This window comes from Molothrus ater, chromosome 1, assembly GCF_012460135.2.
Source record: "Molothrus ater isolate BHLD 08-10-18 breed brown headed cowbird chromosome 1, BPBGC_Mater_1.1, whole genome shotgun sequence".
NCBI classification, from domain to species: Eukaryota; Metazoa; Chordata; class Aves; order Passeriformes; family Icteridae; genus Molothrus; species Molothrus ater.
Genome location: NC_050478.2, coordinates 75901688 through 75927808, shown reverse-complemented (window position 1 = coordinate 75927808; position 26121 = coordinate 75901688). Strand labels below are relative to the sequence as shown.

The following is a 26121-nucleotide window of genomic DNA, read 5'->3' as shown; positions in this document are numbered from 1 at the left end:
ATCTCTTCAGAAGTAGTTGTGTTTATTTATAGATATTTTTATACAAGCAGGTTGAGTTGCTTGGCTTTTGTGGTCCAGCCAGATTGCTGCTTTAATAGAATAGATCAAGCATTGCCATATTGGCATAGGCTTTTTTTTTTCTTTTTTTAAAGCAAAAGTCTCTGTATTAAAGCACAAACCGTCCCTTAAAAGATATTGGCTCAAACACTAAGGAAATAAAAACCTTTCTCTCCTCTCAATTTGCAAATGAAGAAACCTGGATCCAGAATCGTTGAAATGCTCTATAACTCAGTTTAATTTTATTTTAATGTAATTGAAAATTCTTGTGAAGGCAATCTTGAATGTTGAGATTATTTTCTATTGCACTACAGTAGAATAACGACCTCTATGCATTTCATGTAAATTAACAACATTATCAGACTACAATGAATCTAAACACTCCTCCATCTGTATTTTGTGATATGTGAATAAATAAAAACTTGAAAGTAATGCAAATGAAGTCACTGACAAAGGATCTATAACATTCAGAACTAGGTCATAAGTGAATGCATTAGTGTTCAATATAATTCCATCTTAGGTTTTAATGCTCACTTTCTTCTCTTGTTCTTGCTGCCAATTGATTATCTTTCAGTAAAGTTTACACGTTACCATTAAATGTTAATAATGCATAAATATTAAACATACCATTGTAAAGTTAGCATCACTATTAATATCCCTAGTCTCTGTAGGCAATACTAGAAATTACTAAGATCAGTACCAATAGTCAGAATCATAAAAATCCTGTCATTCTGGAATTGATAGCAATAAACAAAGTACAAGGTACGATGGATATTTAACATCTTCCCACAAAGCTGATACCAGGATAGAAAAGACAACACTTTTTAAACAAGATATTCCTCTTCATGTTTCACTTTTTTCTATTCTTTTATCTGTATCTAATACTTGTAAAATGCTGGAAAATCTTTAGGCAATGCATATTCTGAGCAGCTTAACAATATTTTGTTCTCTAGATCGTTCAAGGAAAAAAAGAAAAAACAAAACAATAAAACACCACTGCAGCACTGTCAGGCAAAAATGTCACTGTCAGATTGCAGATCCCTGTCAGGCAAGACATTGTTTAAAAAGCAGATAAAGACTTAAATATGCATAGTTGCTCTAGATTTCAGTCCCACTAGGTGACAACAACTAGCTAAAGTATACATGTGTGATAAGATTTAGATGCTCCCAAGGGTGCTAAATCATTGTGTTGGCTCAAATTTACTTTTTAAGAGCTTTGTTGACTTCACAGCTGGTGAGTTGATGCTTTCTATCGCTCCACCACTTGGCAACAGATGCCTCTTACTTATGCACAGATGCTGAGTATCCACCCAACCCTAACATTAGCCTTGTGTTTTGAACTAATTGGGCCAACACAGTTGTAATTAAGATTTGAATAATTAGAAAACTAACATGATTACTTTCACAATTAATCCTTCTATTGTACCACTACATTCTCTTTTGGACTATTCTACAAAGCTTTTATTTCTTTGGGTCCTGCAAATCCATCAGCCTTCTTAACAGTGGAATAAAATCCCACTTTGCCAATAATACTAAAGACATTTTAAAGGGCTAGTTTCACCCTGACTTAAAAGAATTATAGTATGCAATTAGACTGTTCTTGTTTCTTTCCTTGCATTTACCCATTATATGGGTAAATATACATATTATAAAGATATATATGTACATATATATATTATTACCCTCTATAACAGCTACACAGGAAGAGAAACCATACACAAGAATGAACAAATTTTTTTAAGAACACTATGTGAACCCACTTGGATAGAGTTTAATATAGAAGATCTTTAAGATGAGCTGATCTGACATATCCTCTTTTATTCCTTTGACTTGGTGTCTGTTCTAAAGTGGGTGCTGAGGGGTAACTGTCAAGCACAGGAATAGGAAAGGAGGACTCTTTTAAGCAGGAAGCCTGCCTGTCCTGAGAAAATGGCAACAGTAGTACTTGGAAAGAATAGTGGATCATCTGATTTTATAGAGAAGAAATAACAGGAAATGAACAATTAAAATTGAAAATGATTATGTAATGTCTAATCAGAACCTGAGGGGCACACAAAGTGTGTAAAGACTGGATGAATATGCCAACATCCCATTGCATTAACTTTAAACAATGGTCTGACAGTAATATACAAAACCAAGATGCTCAGGCATGTGCATGCTCACAGAAATACCACTTCCTTTTCTCAGGCATTATATTTACTAACATATACACACAATAGGAACTCTCTTGTTCTAGATAGTAAAAACCAACACTGGTTAAATTTTCATTCTTTGGTATTAGGAAGAATGAGAACAATAGAGATGAAACATTATAGCTGCATGGGAATATTAATAAAAATCATAATTTATAAGTACATATTAACTGCTGTTTAATCAAGTGCATCCAGTTATGGAAGGAGGGAAAATTTCTTGGAGACAGGCTCTCTTGAACTAATCATTTATGTTTGCTGGTCCCCTTCAGGTGTTTAGAAGATATTATTTGCACAGATATCTGAACTTGCTTTAAAGGGCATTTCAGGAACATATTCATCAGGAAAATCAAAGAAACAAGAAAAAGGAAAGAGAAGTAGTTCACAAATTGTTTCAAAGGACCCTAAGTGTTAAATGGTAGCAGCCAATAGCAGCTCAGCCTCCCCTAAGCCATCAGCAGTTCAGTTCCCCTGAGGCAGGAGAATGAGCAAAGGCTGTAATTACTGTCTACCACTGTTATTGAAAATAAATATAGTGCATCCATATTCAAGAAGATACATAGCCTCAATTCCTCTTCTCCCACCAAATCCTTAATACAAACTAAGAATGTTCCTATTTATGCCTATGATAATCCCTAGAATTAGTATCTGACATTATGGCAATTTGTGATCACAAGCCAATCTCTTGTAAAAATATGAGTTAGGTCCTGAGACAGAGACTCATTAGTTCCTTAGGAACAGGAAAGGGAAAATGATGTTAAGGACCTGTGGAGGGAAACATGACTCCCAGAAAACAGTGGTTAGTATATTAACCCACTAACCATGGTTTGCTGGGTTGGGATAAATGAAAAAAGGAAACAGTCTCTTGACTTTTATGTTGGGCAGATGGACAACTATCCAAAAGCCGGAAACAGATCTCTTTGTGGGCAACATGTGTGGGGAAAATGAGACAAACCAAGTTTGTCTTTTTTATTTTATTCTTTTTTAATTTTTTTTTGTTTTATTTAAAGGCAAAGGAGTTTTGGCAGAGAACAACAACAATTTCAGTACTGTATTGAGTCGAGGTGAGCCAGAGTTCATTTTCCCACAGCAGCCATCACAGTGTTGTGCTCTGCATTGGTAGCTGGAAAGGTGTTGATAATACACCAGATCTTTGGGTACTGCTATCTCTCACCATTCCCCACATCAAGGGGCTGGGGGGGAGATGGACAAGATCCTGGGATGGCACACAACCAGGCCAGCTGACACAAAATAACCAAAGGGATATTCCATATCATATAACATCTACTCAGATATAAAAGCTAAAGAAAGGAGGAGAAAGGGAGGGGCATTTATAATTTACAATATTTGCTTTCTAGAGCAACCGCTACATTGAAAGTGGCCTGAACATCACTTGCTGACAATAAGTAGAGAATAAACTTTTTCTTTTGTTGTGCACATGCAAACTTTCACTTTTGTTTTAGCAAACTGCCTTATCTCAACCCACAAGTTGTTTTTTATCTTATTTTCTCTTCACTGTCCAGCTGGGGAGTAATAGTGCTATTTGGAGGGCACTTGGAATCCAGCCAAGGTCAACCCACCAAAAGTACTTATAAACTTCAATTTGTCCAAGACAAAAAGCTCAGCAGCTCTTGATAGCATCACATAAATAATCACACTCTCACCTAATCTCAGTCAGAGATGCTGCACTGTCACACACTTGGCACTTTGGTTTAATGACTGAAGCAGGATCTTGTCTATTACTCAACATCCTAGCCACTGAATGACACTTCAATCCCAGACATCAGGGTACAGTAGAAATCATGACTTAATTGTTCTAAGACTCTGTTTAGACATTCCATGTAACTTCAAAGCTCTCATGAGTGCTTATCAAGCCTACCCGCTCAGTTAGATTTTCTAATTCTATCAATCATATCCAGTGTGCTTCACAGCCATAGCCTGAGCCAGCTCCTGATGAAATAATAAAAGGTTAAATTCATTTTCCATCCATGTTGACTCTTCTGAATTTTGCCTGCTCTGTAAAACACAGCTTACCAGATGCTGCTGTAGGTTTTTATCTATGTGGCAATGTACTGAGCAGACTCTAAAATTTCTTTCACTTGTGGGGCTGGTAAACATGATAGATAACCCTTTTAATGAAATTAAAACTAGGTTATAGTACCTTAGCAGTGCTCCTTTCACAATACCTTCCATAAAACATAGTTTAATGCCTCAAAGAGGGATGAATAAGATTATCCAATTACAAAACCCTTGCAAATGATTATCAAATAACAGCTGGTTTCACAGAGAGCTTCAGGATTTTTACAATTTTAGAATATCAAATTCCAACATACATAGGATTATACTCTCATAAAGAATTATAAAGTGGTATTTCAAATGATTACTTAGAATTAGTTTTCATTTCTGGGGCTGTGTTTTGCTTCAGTAATAGAGCAATAGAATTTTGCGTAATAAAGAAAATACACATTATGTATTTCATTTGTATTCCTAATTATTTTCAGAATAAAAAAAAAGATTTAAAAATATTTTGAAAGTCATTAAAGAGAAAAAAACTATTTAATACTAAAAAAACCCTCAATGTCTTATTAGGGATTTGCAAATAAACTAAAAATAGAACAATAATTTTGATTACTAATACTTTCCTTTTTTGACAGGAAGTGTCTCTCTATTTACTTGTATTACATTTTGCCTTCCATCCTACTCACAACATTCATCTTGGTGTTATGGCACTCTTTGCCTTTTCAAATGTTTGCCTTCAGGGGTATTGATGCTACTAAAGAGCACCTATTTCATAGATCTGCATTAAAAATCACTTCTTTTCCTGACAAGCTATTTAAAACATCACATTTATGCCTTATGAAGTGTGCTTTAAAAAAAAATATATCCACGTATCCCATGAAAACTAAACCCATTTGACCCAAGTGTTGTTTCTTTGCAAGAAAGACAATTTTCTAGGAGATTAGCACTAAAGGGGTATGAAGTCAACATTTCCCAAAACAAATACTGTTGTTTAATTTTACTGGGGAGGGAGAGATATCCTATCACAGACTTCAGAAGAAAGACTCCTAAAATGGCTAGTTTAACTATGGTAATCAATAATATCAGATCATTTTTCTTCAAAATTAAAATCTGAAAACAAGATGAGCAGGTAAGCTGCACAACACGCATAGATATAACCTCCAGCACCTGCATCTTTAAAAATTTTAAATGGCACAAGACCTCTACTTCCTTAATCATTTTTGCACACGACATACAGACACAAAGAGGCAGAGAGTCAAAAATTACCCCAAACATCCCAAAGTATACTTTGAAATGATAAGAAATTATTTCTCTGCCATGATATTTGTCCAAAGAGAACCTAAAGAACAGCTGGTAGAAAAAGAAATGTCTGATACACCTAAACACTGCATTCAAATCATTTCATATAGATCCACTTGTGTTTTGGCTGTTAGAACCTGCATTATTAGAAACAACTGAGGTAGGGTGCATGGTAACCAGCTCCAGCTGCTCTACATCAAATAACGGAGATAATATCAAGTTAGATTTATTAAATCTCAGCTGTTAGTTAAAATCATCATCTGTCACTAGGTACGTGAACATGAACACCATTCATGCCTTGACTGGACAGAAGACACATTTAGAAATAGTTTTGAGACCTTCCACTCAAGACAAAATTTAAACATAGCACCTTGCTATTTTTACCTGAATTAGCATCCCTAGGCGTGTACTATAATAAGGATTGTATAGCCACTAGGTAATGAGAAGGGAATGATAATTCTGGTAGTTCAGCAACCCCCTTCAAATACTTCTATTTGAAGTATTCATGCTCTTTGATCACAAATAGGGCAAAAAATGTCATACAATTATTACAGAAAAAGTGAGTTGATTAAAAAAGAGTGACCTTTAGAAAACATTTGCAAAAAATGACCACTGTTTGTTGAAAGACAGTGCTCCAGGCAGTTCCAGGAAAAATTAAAAAAAAAAAAGTCAAACCAAATAAACAAACAAACCCACCCACTTTAAATAACAGGCTTGGAGAAAAATACATCTACCAGACCAAAAATACCCCAAACCAAATTAAATAAACAAAAAAATTTGGCTACTTTGTAATATTTCCTGTGGGATTTTTTGGGATGGTATTTCTGTTGTGGGTTTTTCGTTTATTTGTTTTGTTGCGTTGGGGTTTTTTCTGTTAGTTCTTTTGGGGGGTATTTTTGGTGTTTTTTTTCTTTGAGTTTTTGTTTGTTTGTTGTTGTTGTTCTCTTGTTGTTTTTTTTTTTTTCTCTTTAACTGCTAAAATCATTCAATTTCTTGCCCTGTTGACTCTGCTCCATCCTGCCATACATAGTATCTTGTCTACCTAGCCTAGAACTCACATCCTTGGCTGCTGGAACACAAATATGTCCTTGACAGATAAATTTTGGCTCTCAGGGTGAGAAAGAATGACAGGCAATGGCTATGTGCTGCATCTGATGGGTAACACAGAGTGGGATTGAAGTCCATTGATGCACCTGAAATAGTTGCTTAGCATTCTGCGCATTAACAAAGGACATTTGCAAATAATAATAAAAAGAGGATGATAGGGACGAGATAAGGAGATACGAGGACAAACATGAAGAAAGTGATAGTGTCTGAAAATTTTATTAGATTTATATGCAGTGAGGACCAAAAAAATGGGACAGCAATTTTTACACTGAATCACAAAAACATCAGAGTCAAGTGATGCTCTTTAATAAGCATTTTAATTAGCAAACTAGCACTCAAATTAATTTGAGTGTTTTCCTTATCAGCACTTACCTTTTCAACACCACCTCTCACACTCTGTATTTATTCTGACATGTACTCATTCAAATAGAAGCCATGTATATCACGTTTTCTCACTTTATTTTTTTGACACATTCTCTTTCAAGTAGCAGTTCAGAGAAGGAGGGGCCAAATTACAAAAAGCTCTGGTTTATAGAGTATCTGAGTGTCAGAAGATCTAGGAGGTCAGATTTTAAAAACAACAAATCAAAAACCAGCAGGTTATTTCATTATGAAAATATGAAACACAGCTCTACTGAGAGGTCTGCTCATCAGTCAGAACCTTTATTGAAAGGCATAGAGCTACTTTTTTCCTTCTTTTAACAATGTAAATCAGGACTTCTATAACATCTGTTCTATAACATCTGTGTAGATCTATCTCACTGGATATGTTAACTTATGGCCAAAATTATTACTATTTATAGTAATAGTAAAGGAATAAAGGAATAAAAAGTGCTCCTTGTGACAGTAAATGAAACTTTTTAAGAGATATAGTTATATATTTAAAATTATGGCAAACAAGTACCATGAACACTATTAATATTTTAGAGAGTATTGAAAAGACACTTAACAAGCAGACATACAAGGCTCCTAAATGGAAAGACAATAGCTTTTCATTTTGTTATATAATTATTACTCCAGTTTAATGAATGAAATATTACTTGAACTAGAAGAGATTTTATAGAAAGCTTGTTGCAATAAATTTGAATGAACTCAGATTTGGCAGAATGGTTTCATCATCGAATACTTTCTAGCAGAAGTATTGTGCAAAATTCTGCTCAGACTGTTCAAGACAATGAAAATCTAGTAAAGAAATACTAGTTTCTAACTTTTCTTCATGCTACAATTAGTCTTAGAAATCTGTAATTAAATTTTCCATTTAACAATATGGTTTTTATTTTCAGCATTTTCTTAAATAGGAAAAATGAACAATGGAATGTAGTCTTTTTTTTTTTTTAGATTATGCATTAAACTTAGTATAAAGCAGATACATGAAAGTGTGCAACACACACACAGAGCCAGTATGCCTGAGGATAAAATGCCAATAAGGTTCTTAATAAATGTACTTTGTAATCTTCATACTTGGCTTTTAAGAGAGCTGCTTAAACTATCACCTCAGCTCCACAGACAGAAATGCTGCAAAATGATTAAATAACTAACTAGATAAGTGGTCCAAGGGGACTACAGAACAAACAAGGAAAAGGGAAAGGAAATCAGAACCTAGATCTCCAGTTCAAGCCAAGTCCTGTGGGTAGTATTTGAACTCCATAAACAAACCAAAATTTTTGTGAAATTAATAAATGGCCTGCATTTACAATTATACTTAGAACCTGCTGGCAGCCTTCATAGTACAGCAGGCAGGAGCCTACCTAATTCTTACAGACTCTAGGTCAAATGACTCAGTTGAAAAAACTAGATGATGGGATCAATGCAAGAGTACATTGCTGATCAAGAAATGCCAAAAGTCATGTATGTTTTCTGAAAAAGGAATGAGTTTGCTTACCTATTTACCTTTAGTGGAAAAAAAAATGTTTCAAGCATTTTACTAATCAAGTCAGTCACTATGGTATTTTGTAAGTGTATTTGGTGTGCTGGAAAAAGTATTAATGCAGTCAGTGAGTAAATGCATCCATGAAAAGAGTAATAAATCTGGCCTAAATGCGGAAACAAAAACTATTTATCCAAGTCATTTAACTGAATATTTATCATCAGTTTTGGAGACTGTTCCAAATATACTGTACTCTGAAAGTTGACAGAGCACATAATTCTGGTACCCAAATACACAACTTTTAAACTTACATGGTAGACAGAATTTCGCTTCAACAATTTCTTATTTTTAATCTCAGACATCTACTTTCTTGTGAATATCTCGATAAAGGTTTGCATCTGAGCTGTGGTTCCAGGTCTGGGCCATTCAGTACAAGAGTACAGAGATGGACTTCAGCACCCACAGACCCCAAATCCCACTCTGCTGCAACACAGAACAGTAAACAAAGCTTACATCATACATATCCTAACCAATGCAGTCATTGCCTTAAAAAATATTGACAGCTGAGACATCTGCAGCAGAAAGATGGTACTCCAGCCCAGGACTGTCTGGTGTACGTCTGCAAATCTGATCTTTACAGGAAGACTCTTCACCCTCAAATCTGAAGTGATACAGTTGACAGAAACTGAACCACAGCTGCTCCTAAAATAATCTGACCAAGTCTCATGATGTGAACTCTCTTAGATTCCATGTGGTGGTTAGAAGAGAATCTTTAAACAATCCATTGCAATATTACCATTGTAAAACCTGACCTCTGCTAAATACAAATTCCAGTAATCAATATGGTGAAGTAGGTTTGTATTTCATTTCAATGTAGAATTTTTCTACCTGGAAATATTTTTCCCCACTCAAATCACCAGGCTTGAAGGTTCAACAAGAAAGGAGACTGAAGTTTTGTTCCTCCCAAAAGAGGGACAATCCTCAAAACCTTGCTACAAAGTAATTACCTGAACAAATATTCCGTGACATATGCCAGTAAGTTACACCTCTACAAAACAACTGGGCCTTTGTGAAAGGTTCTGTTAATACAAAAGAAGATAGAGCTTGAAAGTCATTCTTTAACATGCTACATTACCTTAACTATGACAAACCACAATAAAAAGAGAAGCCAAGAAAAAGTAGTAGCAAAGACTAGATTAGCCTCTATATCCACTTAGGAGATGCAGCTTTCGCAGTGGCTTGAAAATAGCAACCACTAAAAATATGCTCAAAGTTACTTATTTAAAAACATAATATATACATTTTAATCTCTGCTTATTTTTAACTGTAATGTATGCTTTTGCAAAAACAATGCCATACTGAGGCAGATGACTTAAACTTTGCATCGTTTTTATGACCAGTGAAGAGCAGGAGATTTCTGCAGTCTAGAAACACACATAGGCTCCAAAGCTGGAAGCAGAACCACATCTTACTGTTCTAGCTACTTACTGTACAGTGAGATACAGCCCCTGACCCAAAGATTGTACAATCAAAAACAATTAAAAACTAGAGAAAAGGGGGATGAAGAGCTGGTAGAGTTGTTGGAACACACACATCCCATTCTTGTGAGCACTGAAGCGTCTCCAGTGGGGTTTTCATTTCAATTAAAAACGCAAAATTTACACAAATGGCCCAAGTGTAAAAAGTGATGTCCCTGCAGCATCAAAGAAAGGAGAAGAATTATGGTAAGTGATGAGGAGGAAAGAATGAGGGAATGCTAAGAGGAAAAGAATAAAGGTAAATATATATCATTAGGAAGAAAGTGAGACTTTACAAAGAGGAAGATGTTACCCTGAGGTGCAAGAACAAGTGTCCAGGAAATAGATTATGAAAACAATAATGAAAGAGAGATAAGAGTCTGGTGGGACACAATGGTCTTGCTAGGAAAGCTGATGTTAGTTTCATAACCCATGTAAATATCGCAGGGTTAAAAAGTCTCCTTTTCAGGTAAAGCAATTTCCCCATTTATCTTCAAGAAGTGAAACTGTGGAAACTCATTAACCCCTGAAGTTTGTTCTAACTCACTGTCACCCCATACTCTTGAAATTATATATCATTTAGGATAATATATCTCTTTTACATTATCTGGATTATGAACTATAGTCATTAAACCTGTTTCCTCTTTCACATGTCACTATCCCTGTTTTAGCAGGAGAGTTCCTCAATGGTTTGTGGTTGGTTTCATGTCAGTTTTCATAGAACTCCCTTTCCTTTACCCATTTCCAAGCCTCATTTTAATGAATCTCCCTAAAAAGCTCATAAAACATTAAAGCATTAGTATCAAACACTAATTTTCAATGGAGTTGGGCTAGATAGTAATCGTACTCTGCTGTCAGTAATAAGGAGATTTAGCTTGAGGCAAAAAAATTAACACCAACCTCATTCAAAGAACCTGAAATATTTGAAATAAAGTTGAACTCTGCATATAGATATATATTTAACAGTATTTGATACAGCCTTAGAGTAAAAACAACTTCAAGAGAGGGAACTAGGCTATACTGCAATCTGTCTGCCTGTGTTTAACAAGTCTGAAAAGCTTCAGTAAGTCAGATGCCCCAATTTATTTGCTTAATGAGAGTAATATTATTTCCCCATATTGCTGAGGTCACTTTTAGGATCATTACTATGTATGAAGAGGCTCACAAGCCACCAATAGAAAAGATCAGGAAGTAATTATAGAATTACTGTTGGTTTTTAAGAAAACATGAGAAAAGCAAGCATTTCCCTGTGTTAGGTAAACTGTCATGTCATAAAACCTCTGAGGCTGGCACACTGGAAAGTAAGCACTTCACTTACAAGCAGATAGCACATGTGATCTTGTAAAATAATAATAGAGATGTATTTGTAAGACTTGTTTAGAAAGGCACAGACATATTGCCATGAAAGTGTGATTTATTTCTTTTTTACTTACAGCAACAGCTTTGTGAAACAAAAGGAGAACAAAGCCATCACATCAAACAATGTTTGTAGTCAGATCTTGTGAAAGACCGGAAGGGAACTTCCTGCTATTTGTATGTAACTTAGATGTTTCCAACTGCAACTGGTTTACGCTTGATTTTTTTTTTCCTTGCAGTGTATTAAGTTATTGTATTTTTATTTTTTTAATAACGAATACTCTGATGTATATGAATGAATACTATGCTGAAAAAACACTGATTAGTTGTGAAAGAAAAAAAGTGAAGACATATACAGTGCATTCTTATATGTGCATTGAAATACTTCTACCCTAGTCAAGACTTGCATCTCTGGGTGGAAGAAGCACTCAGGCATTTAGTAAATGTCATATAAACATAACATGAAATATGAAGCGAGCCATATGCTACACCAAAATGAGGATCAGTGCATGTACTTCCAAAATCAGCTTCCTTTCCTTGACAACTGTATTATAAAAAATACTACTTTGCAGAACAATTTTCAAGGAGAATATAGAGAAAGACAGTTAAAACTGTCAGTATTCTTCGAACATCCCCCCAAAGCCTCAGGTCATTTCCCCCTATGCTAATGTTTTTTGCAAGAAAGACAACTTGGTATTTTTCACTGAAAAGGTTAATGGAGTAAGTAACCTGCAGGTAACCAACATTTGCTGGAATTGTTCCTTTTTTCCTTTTCTTTTTTTTCTTTTGTTTGGTTTTTTTTGTTTTTTTTGTTTGTTTTCCTTTTGTTTTGGGAGCAAGGGGGGGGGCAGAGGGGCAGGTGGTGATGTGGAGAGGAGGAGTGGGGCAGGGCAGAGGCTCGAGAAGTATATGTCCATATTGATTAGCTGAGTTTTTAATGCAGGATATAGTGCTATGAATTGTATTTCCAACAATAAACAATAATCAACAATAGAGATCTTTAACGACAATAAACAGCATTGGCTGAAAACAACCAGTGAAATAAATTCACACTTTTGTAAACTGCCTAGAAGTTATACATCTGTCAAAGCTATGAAGATTTGAAATCACTTAACTTTCCCTTAATTCTTTCTTTCTATTATGATTGAGTTTTAAACAAAACGTGTTAACTTTTAAGGGCAACAGAGAGAACTGACATTTTCAATACAACAGATCTTAATTTCATCCCTTACAGTATTAAAAAGTTTGGCCTCTTTACACACTCCTTAATTACATCCCCTGATGGCACAGCTATCAAGCATGGACATCACTGAGACTATCCAAGTCAGTTCACTTTAGAAATTTCAGAATAGATAGACCATAGGTACAAAGCTAGCTAACTAACTCCAGGTTGTGTAAAAATCTCTGACATTTTCCTATTACTCTAATCTTTCAAGACAGCCTCACTCATCTACTGTCTTATTTCCTTACAGATAAAGATCTTCAAGCATCAGTCTGTTTCTTTTGATATGTCTCACTTCCTATCAGCCCATGAAAAAATGCATCTCTCTCTCCTCAGTCAAACACTGCTCTCACCCCAGAGCAACCAATTTCATTTTCTGGCCACTTGCATTGAACAACATCCCTACTTACTCTTTCCCCCCCAAACAGAGGAGAAATGCTAACCCTACAAAAGCAACTATCCAAATCCTACCAGCCTCCAAGCATAACATTCCTTCCACATGCCAGTCACAGTCTTCAGTCTGACGGCAGCTTGGAAAGCTGCATGCATATTCTTGACTCACATTTCATGAATCCCTTACTGCCTCATTTAAATGCCATGGGACTTTAAAGCCCCGCATCTACGAGTTCCTGCTGGTGAGGGAATGATGCTCCTTATTCAGGATTATGTGTTACCATAATGCACTTTTGCTTTCCAGCTGCTGTGCTTCCTCAAATACATACACAGGGAGGGAAAGCGCACTTGCCTTTCCTCCTCCTGCTTCTCTCACTCCTGCATGCTTCTAACAATTTTTTTCTTCTTTGTTTGTTGGTTTGGTTTTTTTTTTTTTTTTTTTTGCAAGCTTCAGAGAATCACAGGATGGGAGAAAAGTGCAGCCATTCATTAGATGCTGCTCAAAACTCGCCTCCGTGCCGAGGGGTGCTGCGGGCTGGGACACTGGGTCCTGCCCCCAGCCCGCTCCCGCGGCGCGGGCTCCCTTGCTGCAGTGCAGGCTGGCACTTCACTCAGCTCCAACTTTCCATGCAGAAATTCGGCACGATGCAGGCAGCCAGATAAAGCAGCACTTACCTTAATTGAAATCTTTTCTCTGGTAATGCTGGAGCATCAGTCCAATCAACAGCGATCGGGAGAATCTAAGTTTCAATCAACACCCTCCGGGTAGCCGCATGCTGCTCTGCCTTTTTTTCAGTGAACTCCTCACTGTCTGGAGGAGAGAGAGAGAGAGATGAGCTGAAATCCTCAGAGGCTCGTAGGGAGTGAGAGAAGAGGCACCAAAGCAATGTTTCTTAACAGGAGATTCTCAGCCGGCGTGCTCAGGTCTGGAAGATCCTGTAAGTGCTGTGATAGGCTCCTGTCATGTCCCCTGAGCCGTGAGATGATCATTGACCTGATTAGCTCTGAACACTCCCTACATGCAGAGAAAGCGCTGAGAGGATTGGTGGGTCGCAGGGGAATTGGGAAAGGCACCAGGGCCGCTTGGGAATCTTCATTCTTCCAGACTAATGGATGTGCTGCAGCTGAGGCTGTAATTTGTGAGGAGGTTATGCACAATGTTAACCATCTGAGGACTTAAACAATTGTGCTTTTGCATGCTGTTTCTCAAGGTACACCAGCATTCAACGCGGGGTAGAGCTGAGTGATTGGAGGCTGATGTAGCCATTTCGTAATACAAGGCTCACTGTATGAGATGTTCTTTAAGCTCAGAGATAAAGTGGATCCATACATTTGCCCCTGACCCCAGAGACAATAGCAGTTAATGGGAAGAATAAGTGAAATTAGCATGGTGGGCTCATGTTAGCCCCCAGATAGCAATCAGTCAGCATGGAAAGAAAAAGAAAAGAGCAACAAAACCCAAGCAAACTAGAATTATTTAACAAGTGCATACAGCAATTTAAATAAAATGTGGAGAAAGAATTTCAAATTAGTACGGAAAGGACTTTTCAACATGGAGATAAATCAGTAGAAAAACACAACAATAGAGCAATGCAAGTTCTTCCCTCTCACAGCAGAGGGGAAAACCCAACAAGGAATGCATTTAAAGGATCTAATTTGCCTTTCACTTGCACTGATACAAATAAATCTATTAAAGATGACAGTTTAAATTTAGATCAGGATAAAAAAAAAGTGGAGTGAAAGAAGAATGAGGTGTATTCATTACTTGTTTTTGGTTCAAGGGTATTATGGAAACTAGACTTCAGTGTACCAAGTATTCAGGCTTGCATGGTCAAATGAGTCAAGTCAAAGTATGTCAACTTTTATGGCTGCTCTCATCTGCTCATCTGTTTTCCTGTTCCTGGACGATAATTATGGCACTAAGCAGTTGACTCCATTTTACATTCAGATTTATCTATGGAAATACCAGCTTGTGTGTAAGAATATTTTTGTTCACAGAATAATATATTTAGTATTGATGATCTGGAGCACCAATATAAAATGGAAAATTGATATTTTTATAGCAACTAATGAAGAAGATTTAGAACCTATAATAGCAATGCTAGTTCATATGTAGTTACCATAAGTTACTCTATGAATGCTGAAATAAAGTTAGTCATAAACTTGTATTGAAATTCTTAATGAAATTTATTTACTTTGGGTCTACTCATATATTTTTCTGGTAAATTTGTGTAATTGTGTTTTAGTAGGAAAAGCAGTAATGAAAGCAATTTTGAAGTTGTTAAGTGGCAGAGAAAATGGATTAAATGTTTACTTTCTGAAGGCATTCACATCAGAAAGCTCATTATTACAGAGAAAAGAGTGTCATGTGATTTAGATCACACAGAAGTAACCATGGAAGTTTGAATCACCAATTTATTTAGCAAGATGGAAAACAAAGATTTTTCACCCTGGCTTTAATGCCTGAGAAACAGGAAATAAATCTAAGTGCCCCATATTTCCACTAGACAATCAGTAGGAACATATCAATTTTTCTACCCTAGCAGGGTTAACAATATAATTTTCAGGTTCCTCCTCTGGAAGTGACACTCTCCACTGAAAAGTGCCTCAATGTGCAAAATCTGGATTATAAGATTGGCAATATTTTATATTCAGACAGCAAAGTTTTTAGAATGTAGGTTACTTTTTTTTTTTTAATTTCTTGAATGCCTATCACCCAGGGATTCATGTCTGCCCTGGGACTAACGGTAAAAAAGGTAATAATTAATCAACTAATTAATCAAATAAGAAGCCTTTTATACATGTTAATATGAAACATAAACACATTATTGAGTAAAGGGTTTTATGTGTCAGGACTAAGATGATTTCCTGTTACAACCCCCACTGAAAAAGAGGCTCTTCTCCTTACCTATACATTTGTACCAGTGAAAGGGTGGAAGTCATCCCAAAGCTTACAACCTTATCTGTTCTGACATGGCATCCCTCATGAAACATGTAATCCACAGACACGTGTTGTATTATTAATGATTTTAAATACAATTAAAGAAATTAAATATGAAAAAGACCTTATTAAGACAATTTATTTGCCACTCCTGTAAGCTTCCAATTTCAGGTTTCATGCTGCTTTGTTTAATTGAATCTTAGCTCCCACCAGCCCTAGAAATTTCAACACTTCCCTTAAACTGCTGTTCCAGCCTATGAGATCTCCATAACAAGAATTCTTTTCCATTTATTACTTTTCAAACATCTTTCAACAGTTTTATTAAAAAAAAAAGTTCTAATAAATAAATGGTAATCATTTAAATGGTAATCATTCACATTCAATGGTCAGACTGTCTTTTTAAGGTTTAAAGGTCAACATTCATCAGAAGTTCATTGTACAAAACTGAATTATTTTAATTGTTTCTCACCACAAGTGAAGGTCTGGGGAAAAAACAACAGCAGATCCAGAAAAGGGACTGAAGCACGAAGGAAAAAACCTGAAGTGACAACATGATTTCAGTTTGTGCAGAAACAACTGGGACTTACTGTAGTCTTGGACTATTAGGTAAGACACTAGCATTTTAAATTTCGTGTTAACAAAAGAAAACAATAATTTGACTCACTCATGAATCTTGCTATAGTCGAAGTAACAGAAGCAAAGTCTGGCGCCTTGGGTCCTATTCCCAATCCTAAATATAACTTAAAATTTCGAATTCAGTTCCTATGAGTCATCTCAATAAAGGGACAGAGGTTTTTCTGCACAAGAAAAGTAATATGTCTTCAATAGGAAATTATACAGAACCATATAGAGATTAAAAAATTTAGGCACCCTTCTCAGCACATCATTCTTACAGAAAGGGGGCAGTATACTAAAGCAGTAAAAAAATAAAATAAAATTCTGTGTAATCTCTAATTAATCTTTTGAATTCACTGCCCCAAGCCATGATTATAGGAAAGAATTAATATGAATGTGTGAGAGTATTTTGAAATCATAACAGAATCTAAAATGATTACACAATAATACTTTCTCTGTTCAGTATTATTCCTCAATGCAAAGCAAAAATATTTTTTCATGGGCAAGACAGGTTACTAGTCATGGGGAAAAGAATCACTGTCCAACTAATGATTTAGCAGCAAAATTGAAAAGACTTTTACAATATCATTGAATAAACCATAGTTTTTTACTGTCAAAGGCCATTAGATATTTGTGCTTCCCTAAAAGATTTTTTTTTAAAGATGAGTAGCATATTTAAAAAAGCTGTATTTCCAAACTTGATCATTTGATTAGATTGAATGCCAAAATAAATACAGAAAGCTGTACTAGTGTAAGTTTCTTAATATTCTTGTAAAGACCTTTGGTTCACAGACACAAAATACTTCAGCTCAATACCTTATCATGCATCAATGTAAAGTCAATATCAAATAAAAGACCATAGAGGAACACTAAGAAAGTGCTATTACAGTCACAACTTTACTGCTGGCCCAAATCCCACACAGAGTCCATCGTGTCAGCTCTGCTGATTCTCAGGAATAGAAAGGAGTAGAAGCAAATAGTGTCTATGTCCATGTCAACACACAGAATTATTCTTCTCCTACATTTAAAAAGATCCTTTGGTATGAATAAAGAAAAATGCTATACAGGATGCACTTAGAGTGTTGATTTTCTGAGTATAATCTTCTTTTCTATTAAGTAAATAACAAAAAAGTATTGTCTGCTTCATTTTGGCTGGAAACACAGAAACTGGAAATAAGGTGTGTGAGTACTCTAGGAAAGCAACAAACCCAGCATTATATTAAGTATATTTTTATACTTAATATAGAAAATATTAAGTAAAAATATATTTATGCTTCATTTCTTCAGAGAAAAATATAAATAATAAACCTCTTTAAGACATTAAAAATGCTCCACAGAAAAGTATTTGAGCCATTCAAACTTTCACAACCATATTTTCCATATTTTGGCAACCAGTTTTTTCCCATGGCCTCCACTGACAGTGAGACTAGTTAACTCACAGTAATACTTTACTGCCATGCCCTGTAGCTCTGAAATTTTACTCTCATCCTCATTAATTTCAAAACTACTAGCAGAGCAAAGGAAACTCCAAACTCTCATCTGGCCTATATCAGCACAGCTACATTGATTTAAGTGGAATTCTACAGCAGATTTATAAATCAGTGAGGTCTCATGTAACAGCAATACAATTGATCGTCAATGAATACTACAGCAGGTTTCAAAGATCAGTCTTCCTGTAAAGTCATCCAATATTTTATTTTTTGATACGGATAATTTCTTTCCAAACTTCTTGGCCATAGTGAGTACGGACAACACGGGGAATTTCTTTGCACCAAAGAGTTTAATCTTGAGCATGCAGTGCTTTAATTCAGCATCTCATTCAACAGGTTTTTGATGTTAAGGTAAAGATGTGATCTGATGGAAGGAGACAGCTGAATCCTTGTCATACTCAGTGGAAAACTGCTGATTTCATCAGACTTCCCCTTGTGGTGCCTCAGAGGGCTCAGACAAATCCAGTATATAATGCTGCTTTATGTCATCTGATGAATAAACTTTATGCTGCTTTATGTCATCTGATCACTGTTCTCACTCCCAGTTTAGCAATAATTATCAGTATCACTCTTTTTACTTAGGCCACACTTATATTTAGGCCACACAAATATAAGGAAAGTAGCACAGCATGTTGCTTTAAGACACTTCTGATACTGTTATGTAAAGTGCAGTTTGAATTTCATTGTTTGCTTTTATTAAGCCAGCCTTGTAGGCTGAGACAATTCAATGTTGGTGATCTGATTCCTTTAAGACATTCTCACAATGTTTGAGACATTTAGGAGGCATGGGTAACCCTAGATTTAAATAAAGGCCCACAAAATGACTAAACAAATGAAAGTTTTGGTGTATCCTAATACCATTGTGGAATGGTCCCAGAATCATGACAGGGGAAAAGCAGGTGGTGGTTAATACTCTACAATTCAGTTCTGGGAAAAATTTATTAACATTATGCTTTGTAAGAGTAGGGAACTTATGGGTAGAGAGGATATATAGCCCTGTGAGTAGAAGAAGGAAATATAGAGGGATAAAATTTTTAGTGATATATTCAGGTCTAGTAGAGAAAATTAAGGTAGAAAGAAGATGTAAAATGGAAACAGGCCACCACTCTTTTGGAGTTTAACTACCATCTGAGAGAAATTAACTTTATATTACAGAGGAACACCATCCATGTTCAAGCACCAAATAAATTATTGTTGTCCATAATTATAAAGAAGGAAACAGAATGAGCAGTTATTCAAAGTCATATATGCTTGCAATACTATTTCATTTACAGATGCATACTATAAAGGCACTTTTGTGAAATAATGGAATCAAAATTCTATTCAGTCTGTTTGGTGTGTCTTTCTGTATGAATTGAGAACCTTGGGACTACTAGAATGTACCCTACAGGACCAAGGAAGATTTGAATATAGAGTTAGTTTATCTCTGCTGAAAATTTCTGTCAGCAATACACCTACACAGCTCAGCTGGAAAAGAAATTAAACAGCTGTAACTAAGAGCATGGCTTTGCAGCAAAGTTTGCAGTTTCTGGTCTGGGTCTTTTTGCTGGGGGCTATAAAGCTACTTTAGACAAAACAGCAAAAATAGAAGCACCCTGCAATTTGCACCACAGGAGCAGTGTGGGAAACAGAATGACTCAGGGACATCCTTTCTAAAGTACAATTCCTCCCCCACATCCTTCTTGTTCAGGTGAAGGGAACAGTGTGATTTGTGGTATGATCTGTCTCAGCAGCAATTTACAACTTCCCAGTAAAATCTCTCTGCTCACTCCCTTCTGCCATCAACTTGCTTTAGCATGCAGGGACAGGGGGGAGAGGATAGTGCAGAAAGTCATGTGCAGGGATGCAAGGTACTGCTTGTAACCACATAAATATCTTACACTCATCCATTAGCCTCCCTGTTCCTGTCTCTCTGAATAAGGAGGGTTTGCTTGTCCCTTTGAAGGGGACAAAACTGAACTGCAATTTAGTCTTGGGATTCTCCCTGGCATTTTTATGGCTGAAGCCTGTCTGCTACTTACTCAGACTAATACTATAAATCTAGTACACTTTAAGGGCCACATTTTCAGTGTCATAAAGCATCATATCTGTCCATTTTTCAGGGTAACCACAGGGCTTTTATAATAATAGAGAAAATCTGATCTTAGGATATGACAACATCTCTGCCTGAGATTTTTCAGATGCTACCTGTTTCTGGAAAAGCTCAGAAAAATATAGTAACAAGGATAAACACTAATTAACTTTCCAGCAATCCTCACTTGCATGTCTGACTAGATTTTAGTCTTCTACTACTGGGAACTTGGATTTGTTTCTTTTTTTTTTGATTGTTCTGGTTTGTTTTTATTTTTATTTCACCCTTGACTGTTTTCTTATATGATATTGCTCTTCTCTTTTGCAGTTTTTCCATTCCAGAGTCAACTTTAATCTGTTTGTTTTTTATTCTTAAATTTCCAATCTCTTTTAATATTCCTCCCTTCTTGTTTTCTTGCTCTCTATTTTGCCAGTCTTCTAAGGAGAAGTATACTGCCTTTTCTTGGCAGTGTTAGAATGGATAGGTATAGAGGGAAATAACAGGGAGAATAATAGCTGCATTTTCCATATACAAATAAAAAAATAACTTATGTAGGAAAAGGAAATCAAATACTACCAAAATTGCTTTTATTTTTCATTCCCTCAACTACTATTCAGGAGGAGCTGGAAATTCTGTAAAGGAGCATGACTGGAAACATTTTAATTCCTCATACAGTCTCATTCTTCATAGTCTGAAACAAGTTTTCCCTCAGATGACAGACACCAGCCCATTAACTGTGAAGGACAACTTCCTTGTAACAGGGAAGAAGGTTGAAAATAAAATAAATAAAATAAAGAGCACCTGCAGCAGTATTGTGCAAGCCCTGAAGGAGTAGGCTGATGGGAATAGCAGCCAGTAAGACAAGCCCTTATTGGGGGCAGCGCTCTCCCTTCATATGGGACCATGCTGGCTTGCACTTGGTTAGATTTGCTGTGGGAATACTTAAGATAGCACATAAAGGTGACAGTGAACAGGAGGGTAAGGCAGTCCCTCATCCCAGCTTCTTCAGAGACTATCAGGAATAGAAGTTATTTAGTGCCTTCCATGTGCCTAATGGCAAGATTATTACTCCCAGAAGCATTGCACTGCATCCAATTGTGTAATAAGTTAAGTGCCTTGCATGACATAAAGAAGCTAAAGTTTGTACTGTATATAAATCTTATTTTTAGATACCAAGGAACATGAATATTTCAATGTAGCACAAAGACACTGACACTGATTAGCAGGGTCTAATCCTGTCGAGTTTCCTTCTTGTTTTTACTACTCACATCACTACTCCCTCTAACACCTTCTATTACAGGCATATGATACATATTATGTGCTACATATTACTCTGCCATGAGTTTGCTTGCCTATAGCAAAAATTCAGAAAAAAATATTGCTTCCTTTTTCAGACCAGCATGTTATTTCTCATTTGCCTGTTTTTGACTATATCCTGCATTTCAAAAGTCTCATAGGCCTTTGTGATTATCAGGTTTCCGAAGGTTTACCTTAAATCATCAGCTGAAAAGAGAATGAAAAGGCAATAATATATGAAGATGTGTTCTTAATTTTTCCATCCTGTAGTCATTATTTCCAGTTGGATCTATTAATGCCTTCATTTTAAAAGCTCAGAAGGCAGAGATTCAGATCACAATATGAAATGTGACACTCAGTTCTAGCCAGCAGGAAACTGAAGGTGGCAGGAGGAGATCGGAGCTAAAAACCCAGACTCCTTAGCTCAGGCAGCCCAATCAAAAGCCATGTCTCTGCTGCTGCCTCGTCACTCAGGGAAACAGAAATCATGGTCTATCCTAAACTTGGGCATTGTATCCCACAGAGAGAGAATTCAGCAGTGGCATCTTAAACTGTACATCACTGCAGTTTGCTGCCAAAAACCGGTACAGAGCATGCTGGAACAGTTTCTTTAACACAACCTTTCTCCAGAAACCTTTTGGAAGAGAACATGCTTCCACAAAGAACAGACACCTGTTACCTCTTTTGAAGATGTCATGGTTTGAGACAGTGGCTAAGCAATAAAATTTGGCCTCCACCGATTAAACAAAATAGAATAGAATTCTCTAGCCACACATGACAGATTAATCATACAACACATTTGAAAAAAAAAAAATTCAGGTTAATAATCACATCTTTTCTGGATAGAAGGTATCATTATGTGATCATACTCATTTGAGTCATTAGCCTCTCTTTTCCCTTTTTTTGAATATGGAGGAATGAAAGATGGCTTAATTATAGCACTAGGAAATTGCTTGCCTCTTGGTGGGGGTAGAGAAGATGGTCTCATAGTCACAAAACAAAGTTGAGACTGTACAATATTACCTTAAAATATTTATTTTCAGTTACTCTCAGTTCCATTTGCATCTGTAATAAGTAGCATGTTTAAAAGACACTTGCATATATGGAATGGGAGTAGACGAATGTGGAAGCTGAAAGATGCAGGGCCTCACTGCCTAAATACACAGTCCCATTTTCTCTCATGCTTTCAAGCTGTAATTTGTGATTGATGTGAAAATGTGTAATATTAACAGTCTGTTAAGAACAATGGGTAAAAACCACAAACACTACATATTCATTCATGTTAATTTGTCTCTTTACTAGCAAAGCCAACCAGCTTGTGTTCATCTATCTCCAGAAACACCTATACTGATATGAATCAGTTTGCAGGAAGCACTGCATCTTTTTTTTTCCCCTCTTCATGAAGGCACTTCTGAGAATAATAATTACACTACTTAGCCTTTGTCTAGTGCTTCTCATCTTTCAAGAGCTTTAAAAATATTAATTCACTAATTAATCTTCCCAACAACTCACATTACTCCCATTTTACAGATGGAGAAGCATTAGCAGAGAGGGTGAGTGACCTGCCTGAGGCCATGGAGAGCAGAAAAAAGGGAGAGGACTAAGAGAAAAAATGCTCATAACTAGAATGAAATGGAGGCAGATGGGACAATTATGGTGATTGTTCAGCAAATAATCATGAGATTCCAGTGAAGAATTCAACATACAGGGGTATGGCAGTGCTAGTTCTACTGGATATTATACAGCTACTCAGTTTGTCAAAGGATCCACAAATATTTTTTTTTTAATTAAGAAAAAAGAACTGAAAATAAAACTTATTGCTCTTTTAATTTTTTTTTAAAAACAAGAACAGTCTGTTCTTAGATACTGGAAAAAATCTTAAAAGTGTTCATGAGCAAAAAAACTAGGGTCAAGAAACTATAAAATTCTAATTTACTTGGTATTTCATTTGATGTGAGGTTATCTGTACTCAAAATTGGATCAACTAAATGCAAAGACTGCCCAATGCTAGTGACATTAGGATTTCTATTCCTGGTTCATTTTGCATCTAGGGAGTCTAATAGAAAATATGCTCTCTATAAGACCAGATGTAGCTCACGTATTGAATTCTAACTGTAAGTGAAAAAACTAAACAAATAAACTTCCCTCTTGAATCTTGGCTTTCTGCTTTCCAAATAACCTCTGTTTACATTTTTTCCACTTTGTTTTAGTTTGGTTTTGCTTTGTTTACGATTCCAAATGAGTCCAGAAAAACAGACATTTCTATATTAGGACTACAGGAGAACATGGGATAATACTATTGTATGATACTGCTGTCAGGGAGACATTTTCTTAAGGCTGCAAGAGATACATCATTCTCTGAAATTTAGGACAACGACTGGCAATGTGAGGTATCCAAGCCAAATCCAGGAAGTGAATGATCTAAGAGCAAAAACTTTTTTCTGTGCCACAACTGATAAAAAACCTCGGGACTGTTTTTTAATTGTGTTAGAATCTAGCAAGTACAGTACACATAACTATCGAAATCAAAATGATTACACAAATATTCAATGAACTTTATGCTCCATACAGACTGGGAACAAAGTAAAAACATATACAATCAGGTCAAACTGAGATGACTTTTGCCTGTCTCTGAGAAGTTTTGCTTTCTGCTCCGTTGATATGTTAAATGTTTGTTTCAGTTGCAATTTATGTTGATATTGACATTTTGTATAATGCTGTAGCTCACTGAATAGTGGATAAACAACCCAAGAGTACCGAAAGCCCCAATGAGAATGAAGAGGAGCAAGAGGGGATGTAAAAAGGCCCCTGACAATTTCAAACACTGCATATGTGCTGTAATATTCTGCACTAAGAAGGGAACTCTTACTCCTGTAACCTGTGCATTTCTCTCACTAGCTATCCTCTTGTTTGGAGATACCATTAAAATGAAATTTCATTACCTACAGAATAGCTACACTTTTTCAGGTTCTTAGAGCTTGGGAAGAAAATAATTTCCAAGACACAGAACAGATACACCTGTTCTGTGTGTTGGAAAATTATCTGCTTCCCAAGCTCTAAGAACTTGAGCCAAAACTGTTATTTCAAAAAAGAATAATAAAAACTATATTTTGCTTCTCTGAGAATTTGAAAGTAAAGTTAATTGCTTTCTCTCTCTCTGAGTTCTATATCCTCTTAAATTAATTCTCCTTTTAAACTTTATTTAAGATGCATATTCAGGAAAACATTTCCTGGAAATGACAAGGTGGAAAAAAGCCTCTGTTTGCACTATTTTGATATTAATAACACAATTTTATGGTTTCATCATTTGCAAGCTTTGCAGACAATACACATGGTTACCAATAAAATCACTGACAACAGCAAGCAACTTACCACTAGTGACCTCAAAATTCTATAGCAGTAAGAAGCAAATTGACTGGGAAGAACTCCTAAAGTACATTGTAATCACGATGAAGCTATTAAATTTGTGATTTTATCCAGTGATTAAATTTTTGGTTAGCTCCCACGATAGAATGGGGTTTATGCTATTACAAAAGAATAATGATCACAAAACTTTTATGAAAGATTTTGTACATAGGTACAGGACCCTTGAGAAGGATGCTGAATGATTACATGAGCATATCATGACAAACAAATGCTGCATTTTGTCTGTGAGGTTTAGTTTGGTTTGCTTTGCTTAGGTCAGCCTGTTGGACTAAGGCCACAGATCACTCTCACCAAAATTCAGAGTGCTGGGCAGATAGGACTTTTATCAAATAGGAAAAGTGGAAAAGACAACAAAGTGCCTGGGTCAGCTGTGATGTCACCCAACAGAGAGAAGACAAGTTTTGGTTATGTAATGGACATAAAAATGTCACAGATTCAGACCAGATGTCCTGCGTTTCTTCCCAGATGCTTCTGGGTTACACTGAGGCTACTGTAGCTTCATTTTGTACCCTTTCTTTGGTATATTTCTGCGTTAAAAAGAAGAGGTGGATTCTATTTACATGTCTCCATAATTATATTTGGATGCTGTTGAGCAAAGATGGAGCTCAAAAGTGCTGTTGATAGAAACCTAATTACTGTTTTAGGAACCAAGTTCCTTTAAAAAAGGTTTTTATTTATTTACTTAGCCTAAATTTTTTGTCAGAAACTAGGCAGTACTGTGTAGTTCAAAGCTGTAAGTTAAATGGGTGGTTATCAATGTAAGGTAAATGGTTCTTAGATGTTGGGAACTACAAGTGGACTAGCTTTACATATCAGCTCATCTATAATTAAAATTTGTTAATACATTCTGAATGTTGCTGATTCTAATATTTTAAAGTACCTGAGGTTATTCTAGGCTAAGCAAGAGAGTGTCAGTTTTCTTTCTTTAGCAGTCTTTTTGTTTGCATAGGCTTTAGTTTTATATTCTTCAAGCAGGAAACTGTATGTAATTATTTTGACTGTCTTCTTTTATTGCTTAATTAAAACTATAGAAAATGGCATAAAATAAACTTTCTCTATCTCATTGACATTTGCACAGCAGCACATTTGCAATCAACCAAAAGCATATTTGTCCTATGTCATTAATGATGAAAAGGCATAAATTACTTATTTATGATGATATTAAGAATAAAATATTAATTTGTTGAAGAAAACACTGTATTAATAATAAATAATCCTGATCTCCATGAAAATGATACCAGAATGAAAATTGTTTA

General features: G+C 35.8%; 1 protein-coding gene across 4 annotated transcripts in view; it reads right to left on the bottom strand.

Annotated features, from left to right (window-relative positions):
• Positions 1-26121, bottom strand: part of CDH12 (cadherin 12) — a 643007-nt gene that overhangs the window by 213249 nt on the left and 403637 nt on the right. For 3 of the 4 annotated variants that reach the window (XM_054515894.1, XM_054515895.1, XM_054515891.1), the window contains exon 2: positions 13702-13837. The exons of the other annotated variant lie outside the window; for it this stretch is intronic. The gene's annotated coding sequence lies outside the window, so the exon portion shown is untranslated. The remainder of the gene's footprint in view (positions 1-13701; positions 13838-26121) is intronic. 4 annotated transcript variants of the gene reach the window in all.